At 36.7% G+C, this 13,940-nt stretch overlaps 1 pseudogene; it reads right to left on the bottom strand.

Annotated features, from left to right (window-relative positions):
• Nucleotides 1-216: 216 nt before the first annotated feature.
• Nucleotides 217-11,286, bottom strand: LOC107959455 (cyclin-D3-1-like; annotated as a pseudogene).
• Between the last annotated feature and the right edge of the window lie 2,654 nt (nt 11,287-13,940).

Raw genomic sequence — 13,940 nt, 5'->3', positions numbered from 1 at the left:
ATGTGATTTTGGTGGTTCCTCTTAAGGTGGTTGTGGTGGGGGAGTGTCCGACCAGAAAAAAAAAACTATTACATGCATTGTTTTGGCTTTGGGGTCTGGTCTATAAATCAAGAATCAACTTATAATAGTCATTTACCTTTTCCTATTCTAGAAAATATATAAATTTAAAGTCTTCAAATCATGTTTTTATTTTAATGAAGTACAAACATTTTTAGTTTAAGAACACTTAGAAGGTAGAAGCTGGTTTTGGCAGTCAACTGGATTAAAAACCTCAACTTCGTCTATAACATGCATCATTGTTTCAGTATCAATACAGAAGGAAGATATTGCAAAGATCTTGAATCTATGAACAGATAATGAGACCAAATGATGAGAGACAAGACACAAAAGGGTATCTTTTTTTGTCGTGTTTGAGACAGAAGCTTACTTACTAGAGATTACAAAAAGGAAGAGATGTTCACATCTCTTAAGAAACTCCTGATGGAGATGAGTTTTTAATCCAAGACTTCTTATGATGCGATCAAGGAATGAAAGTGGAGTAATTGGATGCATTTTCCATTTCAGTGTTAAAAGAATCAAAAGCTCTATTCTTTGAAAGGTTTTAGCCTCAAAAACATATTTTTTTCCCTTCAATGTAACACCTCATACCTGTAACCCACGTCGGAGCGAAATACGAGGCATTACTTAACTCGATCTCATGCAAACAAACGTTCCCCAAGTCACCAAGACTTGATCCAAATTAAAACTTTTTCAATTTCTACTTAAAACTTCTTATTATAGGCCTATGAGCCCCAAATCGACCATTGAAAACTATTCGGGATCAATTCAGGTCCTTAAACCATCTATATAAAATTTAACTTTGAAACAGGCACACGCCCGTGTAGAGCGGTAGCACGCCCTTGTGGCCATTTCAACATGGTCGTGTTGATGGCTCGTGTGGCTCACATGGCCTACGTAATTTAGGGAGACGCCCATGTCCTCCACCTGTGTGGAATTAATCCTAAATGCACACCTACAGGGGTTTTCACATAGCCATGACACGCCCTTGTCCTAGCCCGTGTGCAAAAACATGGATATTCTATTTCTGACATCAATATTCCCATTATATCACACGGCCAACGCACACATCCGTGTGCTAGGCCATGTCCATCACACGGCTGAGACACACGGCCGTGTCTCTGCCTGTGTGTTTACTATCATGCATACTGACTTGAAATTTTTACGTACAGGGGACACACGGCCGGACCACACGCCCATGTAGTAGACTGTGCGTTACACATGATCTAGACACAAGCACGTGTGTCTACCCGTGTGGATAATATAAGGCTATTTACCAAGCCCATTTGCGACCCTTACTTACGCAACCTGCATAATAGCAATCACAATCAAGATAAGACTATCCCATGCAACCAAATCAGCCACAATAAACAACATTCCATTTGTGCATTTTATTCATCTATGAAAATAATATCTTTGCATATAAATCAAAATGAATATTGGACATTATTCAAGGCTTAATACAAAATGAAGGGTTCCCAACCCAAGCCAACACATTTGGCCAGTTTCAATGACACAAAAATAACAAAGTTTAAGCCCTATACATGCCATATTCAAAAATATAAATCAAACTATACCGAAAGCTTCGATTGATAGTGTGATCGATATCTCTAACTTCCGTTGATCCTTAAGTTAGATAGGCGGCACTATAAGAAAATGGAAAAGGAGAGTGAGTAAGCATAAAGCTTAGTAAGTTGCACATAAATAAATATACAACATATCTTTACCATTCATCAACAAGTATCATAATACTAGATAGGCGGCACTATAAGAAAATGGAAAAGGAGAGTGAGTAAGCATAAAGCTTAGTAAGTTGCACATAAATAAATATACAACATATCTTTACCATTCATCAACAAGTATCATAATACATAAGTGGCATAAGCAAAACTTACTCATCAATATTCATTACACCTCACATAGCATATATTGAGCTCACATTTCATACATACCATATAGGTACCTTTACCACTCACAACACGGTTATACTTTCCTTGTTAATTTTAAATCATACTTTCACTGTTGAACCATATGGAACATTATTGGATACTCATTTAGCCTCAAATATGGGGTCAGACATTGACGCGATGTCTTAGATATGGTCTTACACAAGTTCTAGTATATCTATGTCAATGCCATGTCCCAGACATGGTCTTACACTAACACATCTCGTACCTAATGCATGTCCCAAACATGTCTTACACTAGCCCTCGTCTCAATGTCGATACCATGTCCCAGACATGGTCTTACACTAGCTCTCATAATATGGCCGATGCATGTCCCAAACATGTCTTACACTATCTCACACAAATGACCCAAATGTCATGGTATGAATATCCGATTTATTTCCTGAGGTTCATTCGGGAATTCTATTATCTCTATTCTTATCATATTATCTCATTTCCAAAATCAGGCAATTCATACTATAATAATTCAAATACAATTCAACACATACATAAGCAATGCAGTTGTATTATTTACATACAACTTACCTCGGATTACAAAATGTGGCGACTAGTCGATTTAGTCGATTTGCTTGGTTTTCTCCTAGTCTAGGTTCGCATTCGGTATTTCTTGATCTATAATAGCAAAATGTACTTATTTAGTCACTTTATCAATCTAGGCAGTCTACAATTCATAATTGGGTAAGATGACCAATTTGCCCCTAGACTTTTGTAAAATAACCATTTTACCCCTAAGTTCGAAAATCAATTTTTATCGAATTTCTTCACATCTTAAGCCTAGCCGAACCCTTTTTACTCTTATATCAACTCCAAATTTTTACTATTTTACATATCTAACTTCTATTTTACAACTTGTGCAAAATGGTCATTTTAGGTGTTTTCATGCTAACACATTTCACGAAAGTTGGTTATAAGACAACCAAGACTCATTTTCTTCCACAAAAAAACTCAGCAAACATTACAAATCCTTTCATGGAAAAACCCTAAACTCTTATTCATTTTGCAAAATAGTACCCTCATTTGAAAGCTTATGCTTCAAGGGTCTAAAAAGTACAAAAATATTCAAGCAAAGCCATAAAAATCACTTATTTTCAAGAGGAATGAGTTGCTAAAATTTTTAAAGCTCAAACCCCTAAAAATGGTTGAAAAATCAATGGTAAAGAAGAAAGAGTGAATAAGTTTACTGGCGAATAAGTTTAAGTACTGAAATAGCTATTCCGATTAGGCCCTAAATTGGGTTGTTACATTTCTCCCCCCTTAGGGATTTTCGTCCCCGAAAATTTTACTGGCGAATAAGTTTAAGTACTGATCTCTCATAGTCTCCTCGAGTTCCAATGTAGCTTCCTCAACTCCATGTCGATTCCATAGAACTTTCACGAGTGCAATACTCTTATTCCTCAATTGTTTGACCTCTCAAGCTAAAATCTTGACCGGCTCTTTGCCATAAGTCATGTCTGGATAAATTTTAACCTCGGTTGGCGCAATCACATGAGAAGGGTCTGGTTTATACCAACGTAGCATGGATACATGAAATATGTCGTGAATCTTTTTCAATTCTAGTGGCAAAGCCAAACGATAGGCAACCAGTCCTACTCTCTCAATAACCTCATAAGGTCTTATGAAGCGAGGACTCAACTTGCCTCTTCTACCAAATCTGAGGACTTTCCTCCACAGGGATACTTTAAAAAACACTCGATCACCCACTTGAAATTCAACCTCTTTACGTTTTAAATCTGCATAGGATTTCTGTCTATCCAAAGCGGCCTTCAAGTAATCACGAATCACTTTAACTTTCTCTTCAGTCTCTTTGATTAAATTGACTCCGTGAATCAGACTCTCCCTGAGTTCAGTCCAATATAAGGGAGTTTGACACTTTGCCCATATAAAGCCTCATAAGGCACCATTTTTAGACTTGTCTGATAATTTTTGTTGTAGGCGAATTTAATCAATCGTAAGTATCTTTCCCAACTTCCCTGAAACTCGAGAACGCAACACCGTAACATGTCCTCTAAAATCTGAGTCACTCTTTCCAACTGACCGTCAGTTTACGGATGGAATGCCATGCTAAAACTCAACTTTGTCCCTAATGCCTCTTGTAACTTTTTCTAAAACCTCGAGGTAAATCTCGGGTCTCTATCCGAAATAATCAACAAAGGCACTCCATGTAGACTTACAATATCAGAAACGTACAAGTTAGCCAATCTTTCAAGGGGTAGATGGTACGTATTGGTATAAAATGTGCCAATTTTGTTAACCTATCCTCAATAACCCAAACAACATCCTTTTTCTTTGGGTTACCGGTAAGCCTGTCACAAAATCCATAGAAATTCGATTCCACTTCTACTCTGGAACTGTTATAGGCTGAAGTAGACCTGAAGGTACTTGGTGTTTAACCTTCACTTGTTGACACACAAGACACTTGGAAACGAACTCTAAAATATCTCTTTTCATCCCCGACCACCAATACATTTTCTTCATGTCGTTATACATTTTTACACTGCCCGGGTGGACGGACAAACAACCATTATGTGCCTCTCACAGAATCTTTTGAATAAGCTCATTGCCCTTGGGTACACAAACTCTATTTTTGAACATTAAACATCCATCAACATCAATACAAAACTCAGATTCATTTTCTGTCTCACACTGAGTCTTCTTAGCTTGCAACTCCTTATCATCTTTCTGAGCCTCACGGATCTCTTGTAGAAATGTCGGTCTAGCTCTCAACTCTGCTAGGATTGAACTATCATCTAATAAAGGCAATTGGGTATCCACTGTTCTCAACGTAAATAACGATTTTCTACTCAAGGCTTCGGCGACGACGTTCGCCTTGCCCGGGTGATAGTTAATCACCAACTCGTAATCCTTTATCAGCTCTAGCCACCTTCATTGTCGCAGATTCAACTCCTTTTGAGTCATCAAATATTTGAGGCTTTTGTGATCGGTAAATATTCGGTATTTCTTGCCATACAAATGGTGTCTCCAAATCTTCAATGCGAACACGATGGTGGCCAACTTTAGACATGTGTCGGGTAATTTTTCTCATGTGGATTTAGCTGTCTTGAAGCATAGGTTATAACCTTGCCTTCTTGCATGAGTACACACCCCAACCTATTCAAGGAAGAGTCGCTATATATTACAAATTCCTTACCCGACTCCGGTTGCACTAACACTGGGGCTTCAGTCAACAAAACCTTTAATTTTTCGAAACTTTGTTAGCACTTTCCTGACCACTCGAATTTGACATCCTTCTGTAGTAGCCTCGTTATTGGAGTAGCGATCATAGAAAACCCTTGAACAAACCTTCTATAGCATTCGGCCAAAACCAAAAAGCTTCAGACTTACGTCACATTCTTTGGTGGTTTTTATTAAACAATAGCCGAGATTTTGCTTGGGTCAACTCTAATCCCATCACCCGACACAATGTGTCCTAAAAATCCAACCTCCCTAAGCCAGAATTCACTCTTACTGATCTTGGTGTACAATTTTTTGTCTCTCAGGGTCTGTAATACAGTCCTCAAATGCTTCGTATGTTCACTCTCATCACGTGAGTAAATCAGTATGTCGTCGATAAAGACCACTACGAACTTATCCAAATACGGCCAAAAAATGTGATTCATCAAATTCATAAAATCCGTCGGGGCATTAGTCAAACCAAAGGGCATGACGAGGAACTCATAAGGCTAGTATCTTGTCTGAAACGTAGTCTTCGGTACATCTTGCTCTTTCACTCTTAACTGGTAGTATCCTGACCTCAGGTCAATCTTGAAAAATACAGTGGCTCCCTTTAACTAATCAAATAAGTCATCGATCCTTGGCAAAGGATACTTGTTCTTCACTGTTACCTTATTGAGTTGTCTATAGTCAACGTATAACCTCATCGACCCATCTTTCTTTTTTACAAATAGCACAAGAGCACCCCACGGGGAAAAGCTCGGTCTCGCAAAGCTCTTGTCAGTTAACTTTTGTAGTTGGGTTTTCAACTCCTTTAACTCCGTAGGAACCATCCTATAAGGAACAATAGAGATAGAGTCGTGCCCGGTATCAACTTGATTCCAAACTCTATTTTCCTTACTGGAGGTAATTTGGGTAATTCCTCCAGAAACACGTCTGTAAACTCACAAACCACTGGTACAGATTCTATCTTCAACTCAGACACTTGAGTATTCAGCAGAAAAGCGAGATAAGCCTCATATCCTTTCCTCAAATATTCCTCAACAGTAAAAAACGATACTATTACAAGCAAATTATCTGATTCATCTAGCCTAACCCGGAGAACATTTCCTTCTTCACATTTCAACTCAATAACTTTTCTCCCACAGTCCACTACAACACTATGAAAAGTCAACCAATCCATCCCAAGGATTACATCAAATTTATTAGACGGCACATGTTTACCTAAAGGGTTAGACATTTTTATTACAAACTTTGTGGACTCTACTATCATGTTCATACAAGGTATCAATTCCATACAAATAAGAGTAGGTAGACCCTGGGTCAATTAAAGTAACAACAGATATTTTATGGATAGAAAAAGTACTCGTGATCACGTCGAAAGATTCTACCTCTTCACGGGCACAAATAGCATAAGTCCTTGCAGGCGCTCTGCCTTCGGACTTCACTGCAGCATCTCTGGACGAACCCCTGTTAGTAGCCCCGCTTCCAGAGTTCCTTTATGGTCTACCCCTCGAAAGAGCACTACTTGCCTTCGCTTCTTACTTTTTTTCTCTCTCTTCCATTTTAAGACAGTCTCGGACGAAATGTTTTAATGGTTCACACTTAAAACAATCCCTTTCATTCCCCCAACACTCGCCGAAGTGATGCTTACCATATTGTGAACATTCTAGCCTATTCGGCTGAGCACTACCGACGCTCGTGACAGAAGCGGTCTGGGCTCCAGAAGTTGTGTTTTGTCGGTTCTTGTTTCTATTCGAAAACCCCATTGAAGTATTCGATCGAGTAGCAAATTCCTTCGGTCTCTTAAATGAGGACTGATGTGACTTTCCCATCTGTTTCTTCTTTGAATCTCGCGACTCAATAGCCACTTTCCTCCTTTCTTTCACCAGCTCTTCTGCCTTACATGCTCTCTCAATGAGCACTACAAATTCTCTTAATTCTAGGATGCCAACAAATACTTGGATATCTTCATTAAGACCATCTTCGAACCTCTTACACATGGCAGCTTCTGAGCGCACGTGCTCCAGCGCGTATTTGCTGAGTTTCACAAACTCTGGTTCATACTCCATCACTGTTCTACTACCTTGCTTTAACTCTAAAAATTCCTTCCTCTTTTGGTCTATAAATCCCTAGCTAATATACTTTTTTTGGAATTCTTCCTAGAAGAATTCCCAAGTGATCCTCTCTCTCGGTACAACGGACACGAGAGTATTCCTCCAATGATAAGTCGAATCCCGTAGGAATGACACTGCACACTTTACGCACTCTTTAGGCGTGCATGACAGTTCATCAAACACCCTGACGGTATTCTCTAACCAAAACTCTACTTTCTCCGGGTTGTCATCTAAGGTAGCCCGAAACTCCTCATCCCTTTGCTTCCTAATATTATCTACCGAAGGCTTCTCCCTCCTAATCAAGTTTGCACCTTGCGGAGCTACCGGGGCATACTAAGGAATCGGAGGAGGTTGGGGAGGTGGAGTGTTCGGATTCTTACGAACAAACTCCGTATACCAAGCGTCCATCATTCAGAGATAGACTTCTATAGCCCCTCTACCTTGGCCCATAGGCACGGGCTCGTTCTAAACTGGTCGCGGTCCCCTCAGCGGGAGCCAGTGCGTTACTCTCCACATCATCTACCGCGGCTCTATCAGGATCCATTTACTAAATAGAAATACAATTTATAATCGTCAGAAGTCGTCGCACTATCAATATACAGTTATGGCATGTATAGCTAGACCCGTACTCTCGCTAGGTTAGTCCTAAAACCGACTAAACCTTAGCTCTGATACCACTAAATGTAACACACCATACTCGTAACCCACGCTGGAATAAAATATGAGGCATTACTTAACTCAATCTTATGCACACAAACATTCCCCAAGTCATCGAGACTTGATCCAAATTAGAACTTTTTCAATTTCTACTTAAAACTTCTTATTATGGGCCTACGAGCTCCAAATCAACCATTGAAAACTATTCGGGATCAACCTAGGTCCTTAAACCATTTACAGAAAATTTAACTTTGAAATAGGGCACACGCCCGTGTAGAGGGGCAATACGCCCATGTGGCCATTTCAACATGGTCGCGTTGATGGCCTATGTGGCTCACACGGCCTAGATAATATAGGGACACGTCCATGTCCTCCACCTGTGTGGAATTAATTCTAAATGCACACCTGCAGGGGTTTTCACACGGCCTGGCACACGCTAGTGTGCTTGGCCCGTGTCCTTCACACGGCCATGACACGCCCGTGTCCTAGCTCGTGTGCAAAAACATAAACATTCTATTTTTGACATCAGCATTCCTAAAATATCACACGGCTGTGTCTCTATCCATGTGTTTACTATCATGCATACTGACTTGAAATTTTTACGTGCAGGGGACACACGGCCGGACCATATGCCCATGAGGCAAATCGTGCATCACACACGGTCTAGACACACGCCCGTGTGTCTACCTGTGTGGATAATAAAGGCTATTTACCAAGCCTATTTGCCACCCTTACTTACACAACTTGCATAATAGCAACCACAATCAAGATAAGACTATCCCATGCAACCAAATCAGCTACAATAAACAACATTCCATTTGTTTATTTTACTCATCTATGAAAATAACATTTTTGCATATAAATCAAAATGAATATTAGCCATCATTCAAGGCTTAATACAAAATGAAGGGTTCCCAACCCAAGCCAACACATTTGGCCAGTTTTCAATGACACAAAAATAGCAAAGTCTAAGCCCTATACATGCCATATTCAAAAATATAAATCAAATTATACTGAAAGCTTCGATTGATAGTGTGATCGATATCTCTGACTTCCGTTGATCTTTGAGCTAGATAGGCGACACTATAAGAAAATGGAAAAGGAGAAGGAGTAAGCATAAATCTTAGTAAGTTGCACATAAATAAATATACAACATATCTTTACCATTCATCAACAAGTATCATAATACACAAGTGCCATAAGCAAAACTTACTCATCAATATTCATTACACATTATATAGCATATATTGAGCTTACATTTCATACATACCATATAGGTACCTGTACCACTCACAACACGATTATACTTTCCTAGTTAACTTTAAATCGTACTTTCATCGTTGAACCATATGGAACATTATCGGATACTCATTTATCCTCAAATAAGGGGTCAGACATTGACGTGATGTCTCAGACATGGTCTTACATAAGTTCTAGTATATCTGTGTCAATGCCATGTCCCAAACATGGTCTTACACTGACACATCTTGTAGCCGATGCATGTCCCAGACATGTCTTACACTAGTACTCGTCTCAATGCCGATGTCATGTCCCAGACATGGTCTTACACTGGTTCTCATAATGTGGCCGATGCATGTCCCAGACATGTCTTACACTAGCTCACACAAGTGACCCAAATGTCATGGCATGAATATCCGATTTATTTCTTGAGGTTCATTCGAGAATTCTATTATCTCTATTCTCATCATATTATCTCATTTCCAAAATCAGACAATTCATGCTATAATAATTCAAATACAATTCAACACATACATAAGCAATGTAGTTGTATTATTTACATACAACTTACCTCGGATTACAAAATGTGGCGACTAGTCGATTTAGTCGATTTGCTTGGCTTCCCCCAGTCTAGGTTCGCATTCGGTATTTTTTGATCTATAATAGCAAAATGCACTTATTTAGTCACTTTATCAATCTAGGCAGTCTACAATTCATAATTGGGCAAGATGACCAATTTGCCTCTAGACTTTTGCAAAATGACCATTTTACCCCTAAGTCCGAAAATCAATTTTTATTGAATTTCTCCACATCTTAAGCCTAGCCGAACCATTTTTACTCTTATAGAAACTCCAAATTTTTACTATTTCACATATTTAACATCTATTTTACAACTTGTGCAAAATGGTCATTTTAGGTGTTTTCATGATAACACCTTTCACAAAAGTTGGTTATAAGACACTCAAGACTCATTTTCTTCCTAAAAAAAATCGACAAAAATTAAAAATCCTTTCATGGAAAAACCTTAAACTCTTATTCATTTTGCAAAATAGTACCCTCATTTGAAAGCTTATGCTTCAAGGGTCTCAAAAGTACAAAAATATTCAAGAAAAGCCATAAAAAACACTTATTTGCAAGAAGAATGAGTTGCTGAAATTTTTGAAGCTCAAACCCCTAACAATGGCTAAAAGATCGGTAGTAAAGAAGAAAGAATGAAAGAAAAAGATGGTAGCTAGGCTTAGGGCATTATTATATCATATATTATGTCATCAACTTACCTAATATTGACTTTTCAACATTTTTACCTCCCATGGCCGGTCAAGCTATCCCAATAGGGTCTAATTACCCTTTAAAGACCTTAAATTTTTATTATCTAGCTATTTGACACTTTTAGCTATCAATTTAGGACTTTTGCATTTTATACGATTTACTCATTTCTCGCAATTGGACTCGCAAACGTCAAAATTAACATACCAAAATTTTCACACACTTATATAAACATGCAATGACTCCAAAATAATAATAAAATAATTTATTCAACTCTAAATTTGTGGTCCCGAGACTACAATTTCGACTAGGCCCTAAATCAAGATGTTACATTCAACCTATAAAAACAAAACATGTCATTATGTTTCCAAATGAAACAAACAGATAGACATACTTGTAGGTCTAGAAGAAAAGGAACATGGGTTTCTTCAACTTTAGGAACCAAAGAGAGACAAGTGATAGCAACAAGGTGAATCACCAATGGTTTATCTATTTGAAAACAGAAGCTACTTAAGAACCTATCAAGATAATTAACAAAAAGCATCGTTATGAGAGTGGTGAACCCATAGTGAGCATTGACTTTAAGCATCCACTCCATCGCCTCACGGCAAGCCTCATCTTCCCAAAACAAATCATGTTCTAACAACAAAAACGGATAAAAAAAATTGAAGTGTCTCCGCCATTGTTACAGACACTTAAAAGAATTCTTCTACAACTTCACCTACACCATTCTTATCATCTTCTTCATAGTAAAGACCATTAAGCAAGAAAGAAGGGTAAGTTTCTTCTTGTTCATGTTGTTGAATTGCCATCTTTTTTTTAGTCCCTCCCACTTTTAAGTTATTATACAAAATAGATAAAAAATGAAGCATCTCCACCATTGTCACAGCTACTTAAAGAACTCAATTTTGTAATGTAAATTGTGTGGTTCTTTTATCTGTTTTCGGTTCACTTTCAAGATGATGATGATGGTAGTGGGAAAAAGAAGAGATTGTGCGGTGGCTGGAAGGAGGTAACAAAGGAAGAAGAAGCAGGGGTGGCTTAGGGCCTTTTATGCAATGCTTAAAAAAATACTTCTAGCTCCAAAAGCACTTTTGGAAGAAAAGCTGTGTTAAACAACCTGTCTTTGGCTGAAATTTTTTACCTTTCAGAAGTACTTTCGAAAAACACTTCTGACTTTTGAAAAGGGGAAGCTTCTCCCAAAAGCACTTTTAGTGCTTAATTACTTTTTCACGCCTCCAATAACATAGTACTTTCCTTTTTTTCTTTCTTGGTGCTTAATTACAAATGTGTTAAAATCATTAATTAAAAATAATTTTTAAAAAAATACTAATTACAAATATTTAAGGGTTATATTTAAATATTTAAAATATAGTTTATATATTCTAGTTAAATTTTATAAATAATTAATATTTATTGTTTAAAAATATTTAAAATTTATATTTCATATATTAAAATATTAACAACAAGTTATAATAATTTTTTATATTCTTACTAAAATATAATAATATTAAATAATTTAAATATCATTTAAATGCATATTTGTTACTTGATAATAACATGTCTAAAATGGACATTTTATTTCTCATAAGTACTTTTTGACTGCAATGCTAAACACTTAAATTTTAAACTAAACTTTTCAAAAACACTTCTTAAAAGCACTTTTCCACAGCACTTTTCAAAAGTATTACCAAACTAGCCCTTAGAGGGGAAGAAGTTAAACAATAGAGGAATCTATGTTGTTCAATAAAATGCTAACAATTTTCATAAAAATGAATTATGTTGAGTCGATCCAATGTCATTAAAGTTGATCAAATACTTTACAAGTTGTAATTCAGAGTTCAGATTCATGTAATATCTCTAGCTCTTTCATACTTAGTAAATTGATGATTGCTTAAATCCAAATGATGTGATACTTGATTCGTTGGAAAGCTAAGAAATAGCTCATCAAGTTGTATGAAGATAACTCAATTTCATCCATACCAAAGCCAAAAATGCGTCACAACTCGAATGGTGTTTTTGCCAAAATCTGCCTCTCCATTCAAAGCTTGGGTCCACATTATTTCGACATAGGCTGCCCCATTCTTCCAGCCTTTTGCCACCACAATTTAATCCTCCATAAGCCACCTTTGAATGATCATGGTTCAACGGCTCCCTTTGGATTCCATCACACCCATGGTAAGATAGAATTTCAAGCGTATGTTCTCTTTAACTGAAAAAAATTGTTTGGATAACATAAGGTGAGGTGAGTTTGGGGTTTTTAATCACATTGTAACTCTCGTTTTCCATTGAAGGCTCAAGGCTGAAGCTCCAATGGAAGGAAAAGCCCTCTAGTGAAAGAAATGTATCGTTTGTTGGGTAAAATTCTACTTTTGCATTTTTTTCCCTTTTACAATATTAGATTATTTTTAACTAAAAAGTAAATAATTAAATACATATATTTTTATATGTATTTTTAGATTAATTTACTTCTTTACTTAATAAATCTATAAAAATTATGTAATTAGATACATATATATTTGAAGGAATTAGATATATATTTTTATTATAAAATTAAAATGAATTGATAAAATAAATATTACATGAAAAATAAAAAAAAAATTAATAAAATTATTATTTAAAAGAAATACATTTTAAATAAAATTTAAAATAAATTTAATTTTAATAAAATTTTTATTAAATTTCATTTTCAATCTAATGTCATTGATGATTATTTTTTATTTTTAACTCACCATTACATTTGAATTCAAACACATACTAACTATTATACTATTACTAATTTTAATTTTAATAATTTTAGTATTATAAAAACTAATCACTACTACTATTTTTAATTTCACCGAAACTATTTGCGCCACCCATGTGAAGGAAGAAAGTTTCATTATTTGATTAAAAGGTTGAACAAACCTTGAAATTCGTTTTATCGATTCAAAGTTTCTTAAGACATTTACTATGATGGCCGAAATAAATGCTCATGTTGCTGCTTTAAGCCGATGTGTTTTTGAACTTTGTGTCAAGTTTTTCTACACACCTACCTGGGAACACCCGTATTATAATGCGGTGTCATTTGTAAGTAGCGTCTCTGAACTCTTTTTTTTTTTTTTGATCTTTTGGAGGTTAGTTCCACGGCTTATCTAATTTCTCTGCTTCCACGTAGGAGTCCCCGTCGTATATTGCAAATATCCCTTCAAATAGGTTAAAAGGGAATGCTTTATCATCATCATCATTCTCTGCAAGCCTGAAATATATTTGATCTCAGAGTATGAAGGAATGAATTGCTTCGGCTGGTTAGCCCTTAAAAGCTGTCATATTTATGCTGCTTCATCATCCTCATCCTACATGTGTGGCACAAATCCATGCTCTCATTGTGAGCTTGGAGAGTTGGCAAGTTCAAAGCCATTTTCCATGATGCTTTAGGAAGGTCCTGGGTTGCGGGTAGTATGGACCTACAAACTTCACACGAAGC

The sequence above is a fragment of the Gossypium hirsutum genome, chromosome A11 (genome assembly GCF_007990345.1).
Source record: "Gossypium hirsutum isolate 1008001.06 chromosome A11, Gossypium_hirsutum_v2.1, whole genome shotgun sequence".
In the NCBI taxonomy this organism is placed as follows: Eukaryota; Viridiplantae; Streptophyta; class Magnoliopsida; order Malvales; family Malvaceae; genus Gossypium; species Gossypium hirsutum.
Note: the sequence above shows the minus strand (reverse complement) of the source record. Positions and strands in the feature narration are given on the sequence as shown.